We start from the raw sequence: 18,696 nt of genomic DNA, 5'->3' as shown, positions 1-18,696 counted from the left end.
ATGTTGCCTGCTGAATGATAACGCTAAATGCTATGCTAAATGCTACGCTAGCAATCAATACTGTTACACAAATGCTTGTTTTGCAATGGTTGAGAAGCATATTTTGAAAATCTGAGATGACAGAGTTGTTAACAAAAGGCTAAGATTGAGAGCAAATAGATTCATTTAATTTCATTTGCGATTTTCATGAATAGTTAACGTTGCATTTTGGTAAAGAGCTTGAGGCTGTAGTCACGATACCGGATCCGGGATGGCTCGACGCAAGAAGTTAAAGTACAGTATAACCATACTATATCCTAAAATTATGGATATCTTAGTAGAGACACTGTGCGTGTGTGTGTGTCCTTCACAAACAAGCATTTTAGTCTACCATATAAAGGAAAATATCATTATCCCAATGAGTTGTCACATCTAGTGTGTGTGTGTGTGTGTGTGTGTGTGTGTGTGTGTGTGTGTGTGTGTGTGTGTGTGTGTGTGTGTGTGTGTGTGTGTGTGTGTGTGTGTGTGTGTGTGTGTGTGTGTGTGTGTGTGTGTGTGTGTGTGTGTGTGTGTGTGTGTGTGTGTGTGTGTGTGTGTGTGTGTGTGTGTGTGTGTGTGTGTGAAATGAGAGGGTGAACTCATGAAGAGATACCAAGTCTATTTTATAAGCAGTAGTGAGTTACAGCCATGTGCTCACTCTTTAACTATACCAGCTAGCCCAAACCTCAAATACCCTTTTGTAAAGTGTGTCTGTGTGTTGGGTTGTGATGTCTCTCTTACTTAAATAATTGGTTTATAGATTTGCACTGACCTATCAGAGAGTGTCAATCCTTTAAAAACAGACCTTGGATCATCGATCCTCTCTCTTTCTCACCTCGCCTCAAAAAAATGCTGGTTACGGGGTTCAAATCACTAAGGACTTGAAATAGTCCACAAAAAGGCTCTACAGCGTCTCTTCCCCCTCAGGAGGCTGAAAAGTTTGGCATCGGCCCTCAAATCCTCAAAGATTTATCCAGCTACTCCTCTGAGACGGTCTTGATTGGCTGCATCACTGCTTGGTATGGTAACAGGACCGCCCTCGATCGCAGGGCGGTACAGAGGGTAGTGAGGACAGCCCAGTACATCACTGGGGCCCAGCTCCCTGCCATCCAGAACCTCTATATCAGAGGGTGGTGAGGACAGCCCAGTACATTACTGGGGCCCAGCTCCCTGCCATCCAGAACCTCTATATCAGAGGGTAGTGAGGACAGCCCAGTACATCACTGGGGCCCAGCTCCCTGCCATCCAGAACCTCTATATCAGAGGGTGGTGAGGACAGCCCAGTACATCATCAATATCATTATCCCAATGAGTTGTCACATCTAGTGTGTGTGTGTGTGTGTGTGTGTGTGTCTCTCTCTCTCTCTCTCTCTCTCTCTCTCTCTCTCTCTCTCTCTCTCTCTCTCTCTCTCTCTCTCTCTCTCTCTCTCTCCTCCTCCATCCAGCCCTGGCCACCTGTCCTCCCTCCCTCTGTTGTCCAATAGGAGAGATCTGTTCTTCCTCCCTCTGTTGTCCAATAGGAGAGATCTGTTCTTCCTCCCTCTGTTGTCCAATAGGAGAGATCTGTTCTTCCTCCCTCTGTTGTCCAATAGCAGAGGTCCATTCCTCTTCTCTGAATGATCCTGATCCTGTCATCACCACCACCACTCTCTGTACTCAGATGTTAACCAGTGTTTCCCCTATAATAGTTTTACATTATTACAATCCCCTAGATTATTTTCCAAAAATCCCCACCCACATCCTCTACCCACCAAAAGCTTAAATTCAAAACTATTTAAATAGAAAAATTATTCAGTGGAGCAAGTGCAACAGAGCTGGTGGGACGGGTCCTTCCCATCTAGATATTATTAGGGGAAGCACTGCTGTAAACTCATCTCAACCTCTCTCTATGGTGGCCAGTTTCAGCCACAGCTCTGTCGAATTGTGGTATAGTGTTGGGTTGTTGCCACGTTATGGCATTGAATCTAGTTTGTCTACCAACTCGTCTCAGTAAGATGTTATGGATCGACGTGCCATGTTGAATCGCATCTCTGAAACTCACTTAAATAATACCTTTGATGATACAGTCGTAGCAATACAAGGTTATAGCATCTACAGAAAAGACAGAAATGCCAATGGTGGAGGTGCTGCTGTAGTAGTCTGGGCTTCTCTCTCCTCTGTAGTAGTCTGGGCTTCTCTCTCCTCTATAGTAGTCTGGGCTTCTCTCTCCTCTATAGTAGTCTGGGCTTCTCTCTCCTCTATAGTAGTCTGGGCTTCTCTCTCCTCTATAGTAGTCTGGGCTTCTTTCTCCTCTATAGTAGTCTGGGCTTCTCTAATTAGTAATTAGGATATGTTACCATTACAGTGTAGAGTGATATGGATATGTTACCATTACAGAGTGATTAGGATATGTTACCATTACAGAGTGATTAGGATATGTTACCATTACAGTGTAGAGTGATATGGATATGTTACCATTACAGTGTAGTGTGATTAGGATATGTTACCATTACAGAGTGATTAGGATATGTTACCATTACAGTGTGATTAGGATATGTTACCATTACAGTGTAGTGTGATTAGGATATGTTACCATTACAGAGTGATTAGGATATGTTACCATTACAGTGTGATTAGGATATGTTACCATTACAGTGTGATTAGGATATGTTACCATTACAGAGTGATATGGATATGTTACCATTACAGTGTAGTGTGATTAAGATATGTTACCATTACAGAGTGATTAGGATATGTTACCATTACAGAGTGATTAGGATATGTTACCATTACAGTGTAGTGTGATTAGGATATGTTACCATTACAGAGTGATTAGGATATGTTACCATTACAGTGTAGTGTGATTAGGATATGTTACCATTACAGAGTGATTAGGGTATGTTACCATTACAGAGTGATTAGGATATGTTACCATTACAGTGTAGTGTGATTAGGATATGTTACCATTACAGAGTGATTAGGATATGTTACCATTACAGAGTGATTAGGATATGTTACCATTACAGAGTCATTAGGATATGTTACCATTACAGAGTGATCAGGATATGTTACCATTACAGAGTGATTAGGATATGTTACCATTACAGAGTAATTAGGATATGTTACCATTACAGTGTGATTAGGATATGTTACCATTACAGAGTAATTAGGATATGTTACCATTACAGAGTGATCAGGATATGTTACCATTACAGAGTGATTAGGATATGTTACCATTACAGTGTAGTGTGATTAGGATATGTTACCATTACAGTGTGATTAGGATATGTTACCATTACAGTGTGATTAGTATCTGTTACCATTACAGTGTGATTAGGATATGTTACCATTACAGTGTGATTAGGATATGTTACCATTACAGAGTGATTAGGACATGTTACCATTACAGTGTGATTAGGATATGTTACCATTACAGTGTGATTAGGATATGTTACCATTACAGTGTGATTAGGATATGTTACCATTACAGTGTGATTAGGATATGTTACCATTACAGTGTGATTAGGATATGTTACCATTACAGTGTGATTAGGATATGTTACCATTACAGTGTGATTAGGATATGTTACCATTACAGTGTAGTGTGATTAGGATATGTTACCATTACAGTGTGATTAGGATATGTTACCATTACAGTGTGATTAGGATATGTTACCATTACAGAGTGATTAGGATATGTTACCATTACAGTGTGATTAGGATATGTTACCATTACAGAGTGATTAGGGTATGTTACCATTACAGTGTGATTAGGATATGTTACCATTACAGTGTGATTAGGATATGTTACCATTACAGAGTGATTAGGATATGTTACCATTACAGTGTGATTAGGATATGTTACCATTACAGAGTGATTAGGACATGTTACCATTACAGTGTGATTAGGATATGTTACCATTACAGAGTGATTAGGATATGTTACCATTACAGTGTGATTAGGATATGTTACCATTACAGTGTAGTGTGATTAGGATATGTTACCATTACAGAGTGATTAGGACATGTTACCATTACAGAGTGATTAGGATATGTTACCATTACAGAGTGATTAGGATATGTTACCATTACAGTGTAGTGTGATTAGGATATGTTACCATTACAGAGTGATTAGGGTATGTTACCATTACAGTGTGATTAGGATATGTTACCATTACAGTGTGATTAGGACATGTTACCATTACAGTGTAGTGTGATTAGGATATGTTACCATTACAGTGTAGTGTGATTAGGATATGTTACCATTACAGAGTGATTAGGGTATGTTACCATTACAGTGTGATTAGGATATGTTACCATTACAGTGTTGTGTGATATGGATATGTTACCATTACAGTGTAGTGTGATTAGGATATGTTACCATTACAGAGTAATTAGGATATGTTACCATTACAGTGTGATTAAGATATGTTACCATTACAGTGTAATTAGGATATGTTACCATTACAGTGTGATTAGGATATGTTACCATTACAGTGTAGTGTGATTAGGATATGTTACCATTACAGTGTAATTAGGATATGTTACCATTACAGTGTAATTAGGATATGTTACCATTACAGTGTGATTAAGATATGTTACCATTACAGTGTAATTAGGATATGTTACCATTACAGTGTGATTAGGATATGTTACCATTACAGTGTAGTGTGATTAGGATATGTTACCATTACAGTGTAATTAGGATATGTTACCATTACAGAGTGATTAGGATATGTTACCATTACAGAGTGATTAGGATATGTTACCATTACAGTGTAGTGTGATTAGGATATGTTACCATTACAGAGTGATTAGGATATTTTACCATTATAGTGTGATTAAGATATGTTACCATTACAGAGTGATTAGGACATGTTACCATTACAGTGTGATTAGGATATGTTACCATTACAGTGTGATTAGGATTTGTTACCATTACAGAGTGATTAGGGTATGTTACCATTACAGTGTGATTAGGATATGTTACCATTACAGTGTAGTGTGATTAGGATATGTTACCATTACAGTGTGATTAGGATATGTTACCATTACAGAGTGATTAGGACATGTTACCATTACAGTGTGATTAGGATATGTTACCATTACAGAGTGATTAGGATATGTTACCATTACAGTGTAGTGTGATTAGGATATGTTACCATTACAGTGTAGTGTGATTAGGATATGTTACCATTACAGTGTGATTAGGATATGTTACCATTACAGAGTGATTAGGACATGTTACCATTACAGTGTGATTAGGATATGTTACCATTACAGAGTGATTAGGATATGTTACCATTACAGTGTGATTAGGATATGTTACCATTACAGTGTAGTGTGATTAGGATATGTTACCATTACAGAGTGATTAGGACATGTTACCATTACAGTGTGATTAGGATATGTTACCATTACAGAGTGATTAGGACATGTTACCATTACAGTGTGATTAGGATATGTTACCATTACAGTGTGATTAAGATATGTTACCATTACAGTGTGATTAGGATATGTTACCATTACAGAGTGATTAGGATATGTTACCATTACAGTGTGATTAGGATATGTTACCATTACAGTGTGATTAGGATATGTTACCATTACAGAGTGATTAGGACATGTTACCATTACAGTGTGATTAAGATATGTTACCATTACAGTGTGATTAGGATATGTTACCATTACAGAGTGATTAGGATATGTTACCATTACAGTGTGATTAAGATATGTTACCATTACAGTGTGATTAAGATATGTTACCATTACAGAGTGATTAAGATATGTTACCATTACAGTGTAGTGTGATTAAAGAATTTCTGGAATTTTCCAAGATGTTTAAAGGCACAGTCAACTTAGTTTTTGTACATTTCTGACCCACTGGAATTGTGATACAGTGAAATAATCTGTCTGTAAAGTATTGTTGGAAAGATGACTTGTGTCATGCACAAAGTAGATGTCCTAAGAGACTTGCCAAAACTATAGTTTGTTAACAAGAATTGTGTGCAGTGGTTGAAAAACGAGTTTTAATGACTCCAACCTAAGTGTACGCCAACGTTCGACTTCAACTTGTACCTGTACTCCCAGCTTTGTCGTATGTCACTTTCTCAGAGTCCCGAGCAGCCTTGCAAGCAGGCACAGATGCGAGCGATTAATTTATGATTTAGTGAAGTCCTCCGTGACAAGCTGTTCCACATCTTCACCACTGTATCTTATGTCATTGAATCGATGAACAGCCGTGGGTTGTGATGATTTAAAACAGGCTACTGTTTCTATAGCAAACAATGTTAACAGAGAAGTGTTGTGCCCAATAATATATATGGCTGTGATGAATTCCTTGGTTTCAGTAATGGACCACAATGCTGCTGTTGAAACCAAGCTGATTCCAGACCTGCTACTGTTGAAACCAAGCAGCTGATTCCAGACCTGCTGCTGTTGAAACCAAGTAGCTGATTCCAGACCTGCTACTGTTGAAACCAAGCAGCTGATTCCAGACCTGCTACTGTTGAAACCAAGCAGCTGATTCCAGACCTGCTACTGTTGAAACCAAGCAGCTGATTCCAGACCTGCTACTGTTGAAACCAAGCAGCTGATTCCAGACCTGCTACTGTTGAAACCAAGCAGCTGATTCCAGACCTGCTGCTGTTGAAACCAAGCAGCTGATTCCAGACCTGCTACTGTTGAAACCAAGCTGATTCCAGACCTGCTGCTGTTGAAACCAAGCAGCTGATTCCAGACCTGCTGCTGTTGAAACCAAGCAGCTGATTCCAGACCTGCTGCTGTTGAAACCAAGCAGCTGATTCCAGACCTGCTACTGTTGAAGCCAAGCAGCTGATTCCAGACCTGCTGCTGTTGAAACCAAGTAGCTGATTCCAGACCTTCTACTGTTGAAACCAAGCAGCTGATTCCAGACGTGCTGCTGTTGAAACCAAGCAGCTGATTCCAGACCTGCTACTGTTGAAGCCAAGCAGCTGATTCCTGCTACTGTTGAAGCCAAGCAGCTGATTCCAGACCTGCTACTGGTGAAGCCAAGTAGCTGATTCCAGACCTGCTGCTGTTGAAGCCAAGCAGCTGATTCCAGACCTGCTGCTGTTGAAACCAAGCAGCTGATTCCAGACCTGCTGCTGTTGAAACCAAGCAGCTGATTCCAGACCGTGCTGCTGTGGAAACCAAGCAGCTGATTCCAGACCTGCTACTGTTGAAACCAAGCAGCTGATTCCAGACCGTGCTACTGTTGAAACCAAGCAGCTGATTCCAGACCTGCTACTGTTGAAACCAAGCAGCTGATTCCAGACCTGCTACTGTTGAAACCAAGCAGCTGATTCCAGACCGTGCTACTGTTGAAACCAAGCAGCTGATTCCAGACCTGCTACTGTTTCTGTCAGACTAGACAGTGGTGTTGACAGAGAGACGTTGGAGTTAGAGGAGGGACACGATATTGTATGGCAGCACCAGTCTGTTATGGATAAACCATGCAGCTGTTTCCAGAACGTGTTGACAGAGATAAAGAGGAGGCCTGCTGCTCACTAATCCTGATGAGCTGCACCTTTAATTAACCAACCAGACCACACGTTCAATTATTTATTAATCAGATCCCACGCTGAGCCTGACTGGGTCCTTACAGACAGACAGACAGACAGACAGACAGACAGACAGACAGACAGACAGACAGACAGACAGACAGACAGACAGACAGGCAGAGAGACAGGCAGGCAGAGAGACAGGCAGGCAGGCAGAGAGACAGACAGACAGGCAGGCAGGCAGGCAGGCAGGCAGAGAGACAGGCAGGCAGGCAGGCAGGCAGGCAGGCAGGCAGAGAGACAGACAGACAGACAGACAGACAGACAGACAGACAGACAGGCAGGCAGAGAGACAGGCAGGCAGGCAGGCAGGCAGAGAGACAGGCAGAGAGACAGGCAGGCAGGCAGGCAGGCAGGCAGAGAGACAGGCAGAGAGACAGGCAGGCAGGCAGGCAGGCAGAGAGACAGGCTGCTGGCTCCTCTGTCTGGCTGTGGTACAGACTGACTTCTGACTCACACTGATTCAGCCTTTTTCTGTACTCTACTGTACTGTCAGAGGGAGCATAAAGGATTTGTCATTAGGGAATACTGTACTGTCAGAGGAGGGAGCATAAAGGATTTGTCATTAGGGAATACTGTACTGTCAGAGAAGGGAGAATGAAGCATTTGTCATTAGGGAATACTGTACTGTCAGAGGAGGGAGAATGAATGATTTGTCATTAGGGAATACTTTACTGTCAGAGGGAGCATAAAGGATTTGTCATTAGGGAATACTGTACTGTCAGCGGAGGGAGAATGAAGGATTTGTCATTAGGGAATACTGTACTGTCAGAGGGAGCATAAAGGATTTGTCATTAGGGAATACTGTACTGTCAGAGGGAGCATAAAGGATTTGTCATTAGGGAATACTGTACTGTCAGAGGAGGGAGAATGAATGATTTGTCATTAGGGAATACTGTACTGTCAGAGGAGGGAGAATGAAGGATTTGTCATTAGGGAATACTGTACTGTCAGAGGAGGGAGAATGAATGATTTGTCATTAGGGAATACTGTACTGTCAGAGGAGGGAGAATGAAGCATTTGTCATTAGGGAATACTGTACTGTCAGAGGAGGGAGAATGAATGATTTGTCATTAGGGAATACTGTACTGTCAGAGAAGGGAGAATGAATGATTTGTCATTAGGGAATACTTTACTGTCAGAGGGAGCATAAAGGATTTGTCATTAGGGAATACTGTACTGTCAGAGGAGGGAGAATGAATGATTTGTCATTAGGGAATACTGTACTGTCAGAGGAGGGAGAATGAATGATTTGTCATTAGGGAATACTGTACTGTCAGAGAAGGGAGAATGAAGCATTTGTCATTAGGGAATACTGTACTGTCAGAGGAGGGAGAATGAATGATTTGTCATTAGGGAATACTGTACTGTCAGAGGAGGGAGAATGAATGATTTGTCATTAGGGAATACTGTACTGTCAGAGAAGGGAGAATGAAGCATTTGTCATTAGGGAATACTGTACTGTCAGAGGAGGGAGAATGAATGATTTGTCATTAGGGAATACTGTACTGTCAGAGGAGGGAGAATGAAGCATTTGTCATTAGGGAATACTGTACTGTCAGAGGAGGGAGAATGAATGATTTGTCATTAGGGAATACTGTACTGTCAGAGGAGGGAGAATGAAGGATTTGTCATTAGGGAATACTGTACTGTCAGAGGAGGGAGAATGAATGATTTGTCATTAGGGAATACTGTACTGTCAGAGGAGGGAGAATGAATGATTTGTCATTAGGGAATACTATACTGTCAGAGGAGGGAGAATGAAGGATTTGTCATTAGGGAATACTGTACTGTCAGAGGAGGGAGAATGAATGATTTGTCATTAGGGAATACTATACTGTCAGAGGAGGGAGAATGAAGGATTTGTCATTAGGGAATACTGTACTGTCAGAGGAGGGAGAATGAATGATTTGTCATTAGGGAATACTGTACTGTCAGAGGAGGGAGAATGAAGCATTTGTCATTAGGGAATACTGTACTGTCAGAGGAGGGAGAATGAATGATTTGTCATTAGGGAATACTGTACTGTCAGAGGAGGGAGAATGAAGGATTTGTCATTAGGGAATACTGTACTGTCAGAGGAGGGAGAATGAATGATTTGTCATTAGGGAATACTATACTGTCAGAGGAGGGAGAATGAAGGATTTGTCATTAGGGAATACTGTACTGTCAGAGGAGGGAGAATGAATGATTTGTCATTAGGGAATACTATACTGTCAGAGGAGGGAGAATGAAGGATTTGTCATTAGGGAATACTGTACTGTCAGAGGAGGGAGAATAGGCTTCTGATTTGTTACTTCATTATAGAGTATCTCTGTCTATCTCTGTGCAGACGTTTTCAATCAAAAAGAGGAATAAACATTTACATGACTGATGATTACTTAATGGCTGCCGTTTTATTGTCTCTCAACCAACTGTCCTTTTTTTGTTTGTTTTTTCGCATTGTTTGTTACTCATTTTATACATAATGTTGCTGCTACCGTCTCTTATGACCTAAAAGAGATTCTGGACGTCAGAACAGAGATTTCTCACCTTGAATTGGACGAAAAATAAAATATGAGTTGGACGAAAGGGATTTACACCTGAACAGGCCCTCATCCACCGTCATTCGAAGGAGAAAGAGAGACGGATGTTTCGCGGAAAGAGATTGTGGTGCCTCGTGAGGTTCCGGCGATGAGTGGATAATCTGCCTTTGCCATCGGTAATATTGGCCAACCTACAATCGCTGAGTAATAGAAAGGACTAACGAAAATCACATACAGTGCCTTGCGAAAGTATTCGGGCCCCCTTGAACTGTGCGAACTTTTGCCACATTTCAGGCTTCAAACATAAAGATATAACACTGTATTTTTTGGTGAAGAATCAACAACAAGTGGGACACAATCATGAAGTGGAACGACATTTATTGGATATTTCAAACTTTTTTAACAAATCAAAAACTGAAAAATTGGGCGTGCAAAATTATTATTATTATTAATAGTACCTCCTGTATATAGCCTCCACATTGACTCTGTACCGTAACACCCCGTATATAGCCTCCACATTGACTCTGTACCGTAATACCCTGTATATAGCCTCCACATTGACTCTGTACCGGTACCCCCTGTATATAGCCTCCACATTGACTCTGTACCGGTACCCCCTGTATATAGCCTCCACATTGACTCTGTACCAGTACCCCCTGTATATAGCCTCCACATTGACTCTGTACCGGTACCTCCTGTATATAGCCTCCACATTGACTCTGTACCGGTACCCCCTGTATATAGCCTCCACATTGACTCTGTACCGGTACCCCCTGTATATAGCCTCCACATTGACTCTGTACCAGTACCCCCTGTATATAGCCTCCACATTGACTCTGTACCGGTACCTCCTGTATATAGCCTCCACATTGACTCTGTACCGGTACCCCCTGTATATAGCCTCCACATTGACTCTGTACCGGTACCCCCTGTATATAGCCTCCACATTGACTCTGTACCGTAACACCCTGTATATAGCCTCCACATTGACTCTGTACCGTAACACCCTGTATATAGCCTCCACATTGACTCTGTACTGGTACCCCCTGTATATAGCCTCCACATTGACTCTGTACTGGTACCCCCTGTATATAGCCTCCACATTGACTCTGTACCGGTACCCCCTGTATATAGCCTCCACATTGACTCTGTACCGGTACCCCCTGTATATAGCCTCCACATTGACTCTGTACCAGTACCCCCTGTATATAGCCTCCACATTGACTCTGTACCGGTACCTCCTGTATATAGCCTCCACATTGACTCTGTACCGGTACCCCCTGTATATAGCCTCCACATTGACTCTGTACCAGTACCCCCTGTATATAGCCTCCACATTGACTCTGTACCGTAACACCCTGTATATAGCCTCCACATTGACTCTGTACCGTAACACCCTGTATATAGCCTCCACATTGACTCTGTACTGGTACCCCCTGTATATAGCCTCCACATTGACTCTGTACCGGTACCCCCTGTATATAGCCTCCACATTGACTCTGTACCGGTACCCCCTGTATATAGCCTCCACATTGACTCTGTACTGGTACCTCCTGTATATAGCCTCCACATTGACTCTGTACCGGTACCCCCTGTATATAGCCTCCACATTGACTCTGTACCGGTACCCCCTGTATATAGCCTCCACATTGACTCTGTACCATAACACCCTGTATATAGCCTCCACATTGACTCTGTACCGGTACCCCTGTATATAGCCTCCACATTGACTCTGTACCATAACACCCTGTATATAGCCTCCACATTGACTCTGTACCGTAATACCCTGTATATAGCCTCCACATTGACTCTGTACCATAACACCCTGTATATAGCCTCCACATTGACTCTGTACCATAACACCCTGTATATAGCCTCCACATTGACTCTGTACCGTAATACCCTGTATATAGCCTCCACATTGACTCTGTACCGTAATACCCTGTATATAGCCTCCACATTGACTCTGTACCGTAATACCCTGTATATAGCCTCCACATTGACTCTGTACCGGTACCCCCTGTATATAGCCTCCACATTGACTCTGTACCGTAATACCCTGTATATAGCCTCCACACTGACTCTGTACCGTAATACTCTGTATATAGCCTCCACATTGACTCTGTACCGTAACACCCTGTATATAGCCTCCACACTGACTCTGTACCGTAACACCCTGTATATAGCCTCCACATTGACTCTATACCGGTACCCCCTGTATATAGCCTCCACATTGACTCTGTACTGGTACCCCCTGTATATAGCCTCCACATTGACTCTGTACCGGTACCCCTGTATATAGCCTCCACATTGACTCTGTACCGGTACCCCCTGTATATAGCCTCCACATTGACTCTGTACCAGTACCCCCTGTATATAGCCTCCACATTGACTCTGTACCGGTACCCCCTGTATATAGCCTCCACATTGACTCTGTACCGGTACCCCCTGTATATAGCCTCCACATTGACTCTGTACCAGTACCCCCTGTATATAGCCTCCACATTGACTCTGTACCGTAACACCCTGTATATAGCCTCCACATTGACTCTGTACCGTAACACCCTGTATATAGCCTCCACATTGACTCTGTACCGGTACCCCCTGTATATAGCCTCCACATTGACTCTGTACCGGTACCCCTGTATATAGCCTCCACATTGACTCTGTACCGGTACCCCCTGTATATAGCCTCCACATTGACTCTGTACTGGTACCTCCTGTATATAGCCTCCACATTGACTCTGTACCGGTACCCCCTGTATATATCCTCCACATTGACTCTGTACCGGTACCCCTGTATATAGCCTCCACATTGACTCTGTACCATAACACCCTGTATATAGCCTCCACATTGACTCTGTACCGGTACCCCTGTATATAGCCTCCACATTGACTCTGTACCATAACACCCTGTATATAGCCTCCACATTGACTCTGTACCGTAATACCCTGTATATAGCCTCCACATTGACTCTGTACCATAACACCCTGTATATAGCCTCCACATTGACTCTGTACCATAACACCCTGTATATAGCCTCCACATTGACTCTGTACCGTAATACCCTGTATATAGCCTCCACATTGACTCTGTACCGTAATACCCTGTATATAGCCTCCACATTGACTCTGTACCGTAATACCCTGTATATAGCCTCCACATTGACTCTGTACCGGTACCCCCTGTATATAGCCTCCACATTGACTCTGTACCGTAATACCCTGTATATAGCCTCCACACTGACTCTGTACCGTAATACTCTGTATATAGCCTCCACATTGACTCTGTACCGTAACACCCTGTATATAGCCTCCACACTGACTCTGTACCGTAACACCCTGTATATAGCCTCCACATTGACTCTATACCGGTACCCCCTGTATATAGCCTCCACATTGACTCTGTACTGGTACCCCCTGTATATAGCCTCCACATTGACTCTGTACTGGTACCCCCTGTATATAGCCTCCACATTGACTCTGTACGGCTACCCCCTGTATATAGCCTCCACATTGACTCTGTACTGGTACCCCCTGTATATAGCCTCCACATTGACTCTGTACTGGTACCCCCTGTATATAGCCTCCACATTGACTCTGTACCGTAACACCCTGTATATAGCCTCCACATTGACTCTGTACCGTAACACCCTGTATATAGCCTCCACATTGACTCTGTACCGTACACCCTGTATAAAGGTCCTTCACAGTTTTACTTGAGACGACTGTACAACCATTAAGATTAATTGTCAGATTCAACAGAAGATCTCTTTGTTTCTTGGGACCTAGAACAAGCATCTCTGTTTTGTCCGAGTTTAAAAGTAGAACGTTTGCAGCCATCCACATGCTTCTAGCGAGGGGCAATTTTGGGGCTTCACCATGTTTCATTGAAATGTACAGCTGTGTGTCATCCGCATAGCATGATGTTTTCGAATGACATCCCCAACAGGTAAAATATATAGTGAAAACAATAGTGGTCCTCAAACGGAACCAGAACTTGTCTGTGTAGACCAATTAGAGTTTCCAATCTCTCCAAAAGAATGTGGTGATCGATGGTATCAAAAGCAGCACTAAGGTCTAGGAGCACGAGGACAGATGCAGAGCCTCGGTCCGATGCCATTAGAAGGTCATTTACCACCTTCCCAAATGCAGTCTCAGTGCTATGATGGGGGTGTAAAACCAGACTGAAGTATTTCGTATACATTGTTTGTCTTCAGGAGTTGCTGCACAACAGCCCTTTCTAAAATTTTTGAGAGGAATGGAAGATTCGATATAGGAGTCCGTAGTTTGCTTTCTAATGTTCATGATATTTTCCTCAAAGAAGTTCTTGAATTTATTACTGCTGAAGTGAAAGCCATCCTCTCTTGGGGAATGCTGCTTTTTAGTTAGCTTTGCGACAGTATCAAAAATAAATTTCGGATTGTTCTTATTCTCAATTAAGTTGGAAAAAAAGGATGATCTAGCAGCATTGAGGGCTCTTCGATACGGCACGGTACTGTCTTTCCAAGCTAGTCAGAAGACTTCCAGTTTGGTGTAGCAGCAGTAAGGGCTCTTCGATACGGCACGGTACTGTCTTTCCTAGCTAGTCAGAAGACTTCCAGTTTGGTGTGGCGCCATTTCCGTCCCAATTTTCTGGAAGCTTGCTTCAGAGCTTGGGTATTTTCTGTGTACCAGGGAGCTAGTTTCTTATGACAAATATTTTTAGTTTTTAGGGGTGCAACTGCATCTAGGGTATTGCGCAAGGTTAAATTGAGTTCCTCGGTTAGGTGGTTAACTGATTTTTGTCCTCTGACGTCCTTGGGTAGGCAGAGGGAGTCTGGAAGGGCATCAAGGAATCTTTGGGTTGTCCAAGAATTTATAGCACGACTTTTGATGCTCCTTGGTTGGGGTCTGAGCAGATTATTTGTTGCGATTGCAAATGTAATAAAATGGTGGTCAGATAGTCCAGGATAATGAGGAAAAACATTAAAATCCACAACATTTATTCCAATGAGACAAAACTAGGTCCAGTGTATGACTGTGACAGTGAGTAGGTCCAGAGACATGTTGGACAAAACCCACTGAGTCGATGATGGCTCCGAAAGCCTTTTGGAGTGGGTCTGGGGACTTTTCCATGTGAATATTAAAGTCACCAAAAATTTGAATATTATCTGCTATGACTACAAGGTCCGATAGGAATTCAGGGAACTCAGTGAGAAACGCTGAATATGGCCCAGGAGGCCTGTAAACAGTAGCTATAAAAAGTGATTGAGTTGGCGGCATAGATTTCATGACTAGAAGCTCAAAAGACGAAAACGTCATTTTTATTTTTGTAAATTGAAATCTGCTATCGTAAATGTTAGCAACACCTCCGCCTTTGCGGGATGCACGGGGGATATGGTCACTAGTGTAGCCAGGAGGTGAGGCCTCATTTAACACAGTAAATTCATCAGGCTTAAGCCATGTTTCAGTCAGGCCAATCACATCAAGATTATGATCAGTGATTAGTTCATTGACTATAACTGCCTTTGAAGTGAGGGATCTAACATTAAGTAGCCCTATTTTGAGATGTGAGGTATCATGATCTCTTTCAATAATGACAGGAATGGAGGAGGTCTTTATCCTAGTGAGATTGCTAAGGCGAACACCGCCATGTTTAGTTTTGCCCAACCCAGGTCGAGGCATAGACACGGTCTCAATGGGGATAGCTGAGCTGACTACACTGACTGTGCTAGTGGCAGACTCCACTAAGCTGGCAGGCTGGCTAACAGCCTGCTGCCTGGCCTACACCCTATTTCATTGTGGAGTTAGAGGAGTTAGAGCCCTGTCTATGTTGGTAGATAAGATGAGAGCACCCCTCCAGCTAGGATGGAGTCCGTCACTCCTCAGCAGGTCAGGCTTGGTCCTGTTTGTGGGTGAGTCCCAGAAAGAGGGCCAATTATCTACACATTTTATCTTTTGGGAGGGGCAGAAAACAGTTTTCAACCAGCGATTGAGTTGTGAGACTCTGCTGTAGAGCTCATCACTCCCCCTAGCCTCCACATTGACTCGGTACCGTAACACCCTGTATATAGCCTCCACATTGACGCTGTACTGGTACCCCCTGTATATAGCCTCCACATTGACTCTGTACCGTAACACCCTGTATATAGCCTCCACATTGACGCTGTACTGGTACCCCCTGTATATAGCCTCCACATTGACTCTGTACCGGTACCCCCTGTATATAGCCTCCACATTGACGCTGTACCAGTACCCCCTGTATATAGCCTCCACATTGACGCTGTACTGGTACCCCCTGTATATAGCCTCCACATTGACTCTGTACCGGTACCCCCTGTATATAGCCTCCACATTGACGCTGTACCAGTACCCCCTGTATATGGTCTCCACATTCCAGATGACTCCACTCACTATCCCTACACAACAACAAGGAAACAGACCATTCCAGATGACTCCACTAACTACCCCTACACAACAACACAGGAAACAGACCATTCCAGATGACTCCACTAACTACCCCTACACAACAACACAGGAAACAGACCATTCCAGATGACTCCACTCACTACCCCTACACAACAACACAGGAAACAGACCATTCCAGATGACTCCACTCACTACCCCTACACAACAACAAGGAAACAGACCATTCCAGATGACTCCACTAACTACCCCTACACAACAACACAGGAAACAGACCATTCCAGATGACTCCACTAACTACCCCTACACAACAACAAGGAAACAGACCATTCCAGATGACTCCACTAACTACCCCTACACAACAACAAGGAAACAGACCATTCCAGATGACTCCACTAACTACCCCTACACAACAAGGAAACAGACCATTCCAGATGACTCCACTAACTACCCCTACACAACAACACAGGAAACAGACCATTCCAGATGACTCCACTAACTACCCCTACACAACAACACAGGAAACAGACCATTCCAGATGACTCCACTAACTACCCCTACACAACAACAAGGAAACAGACCATTCCAGATGACTCCACTCACTACCCCTACACAACAACACAGGAAACAGACCATTCCAGATGACTCCACTAACTACCCCTACACAACAACAAGGAAACAGACCATTCCAGATGACTCCACTAACTACCCCTACACAACAAGGAAACAGACCATTCCAGATGACTCCACTAACTACCCCTACACAACAACACAGGAAACAGACCATTCCAGATGACTCCACTAACTACCCCTACACAACAACACAGGAAACAGACCATTCCAGATGACTCCACTAACTACCCCTACACAACAACACACATCACAACAAGAGAGACAACACAACACTACATAAAGAGAGACAACACAACACTACATAAAGAGAGACCTAAGACAACAACACACATCACGACAAGAGAGACAACACTACATAAAGAGAGACCTAAGACAACAACACACATCACAACAAGAGAGACAACACAACACTACATAAAGAGAGACAACACAACACTACATAAAGAGAGACCTAAGACAACAACACACATCACAACAAGAGAGACAACACAACACTACATAAAGAGAGACAACACAACACTACATAAAGAGAGACAACACAACACTACATAAAGAGAGACCTAAGACAACAACACACATCACAACAAGAGAGACAACACAACACTACATAAAGAGAGACAACACAACACTACATAAAGAGAGACAACACAACACTACATAAAGAGAGACAACACAACACTACATAAAGAGAGACCTAAGACAACAACACACATCACAACAAGAGAGACAACACAACGCTACATAAAGAGAGACCTAAGACAACAACACACATCACAACAAGAGAGACAACACAACACTACCTAAGACAACAACGTAGCAAGGCAGCAACACATGACAACACAGCATGGTAGCAAAACAACATAACAACACCATGGTAGCAACACAACATAACAACAACATGGTAGCAAAACATGACAACAACATGGTAGCAACACAACATGACAACATGGTAGCAACACAACATAATAACAACATGGCAGCAGCGCAACATAACAACAACATGGCAGCAACACATGACAACAACATGGTAGCAACACAACATGACAACAACATGGTAGCAACACAACATGACAACAACATGGTAGCAACACATGACAACAACATGGTAGCAACACAACATGACAACAACATGGTAGCAACACAACATGACAACAACATGGTAGCAACACATGACAACAACATGGTAGCAACACAACATGACAACAACATGGTAGCAACACAACATGACAACAACATGGTAGCAACACAACATGACAACAACATGGTAGCAGCACAACATAACAACAACATGGTAGCAACACATGACAACAACATGGTAGCAACACAACATGGTAGCAACACAACATGGTAGCAACACAACATGACAACAACATGGTAGCAACACAACATGACAACAACATGGTAGCAACACAACATAACAACAACATGGTAGCAACACATGACAACAACATGGTAGCAACACAACATGACAACAACATGGTAGCAACACAACATGACAACAACATGGTAGCAACACATGACAACAACATGGTAGCAACACAACATGACAA

This window comes from Oncorhynchus keta, chromosome 27 (genome assembly GCF_023373465.1).
Source record: "Oncorhynchus keta strain PuntledgeMale-10-30-2019 chromosome 27, Oket_V2, whole genome shotgun sequence".
NCBI lineage: Eukaryota > Metazoa > Chordata > Actinopteri > Salmoniformes > Salmonidae > Oncorhynchus > Oncorhynchus keta.
The sequence above is the reverse complement of the archived record's forward strand: the minus strand, read 5'-3'. Positions refer to the sequence as shown.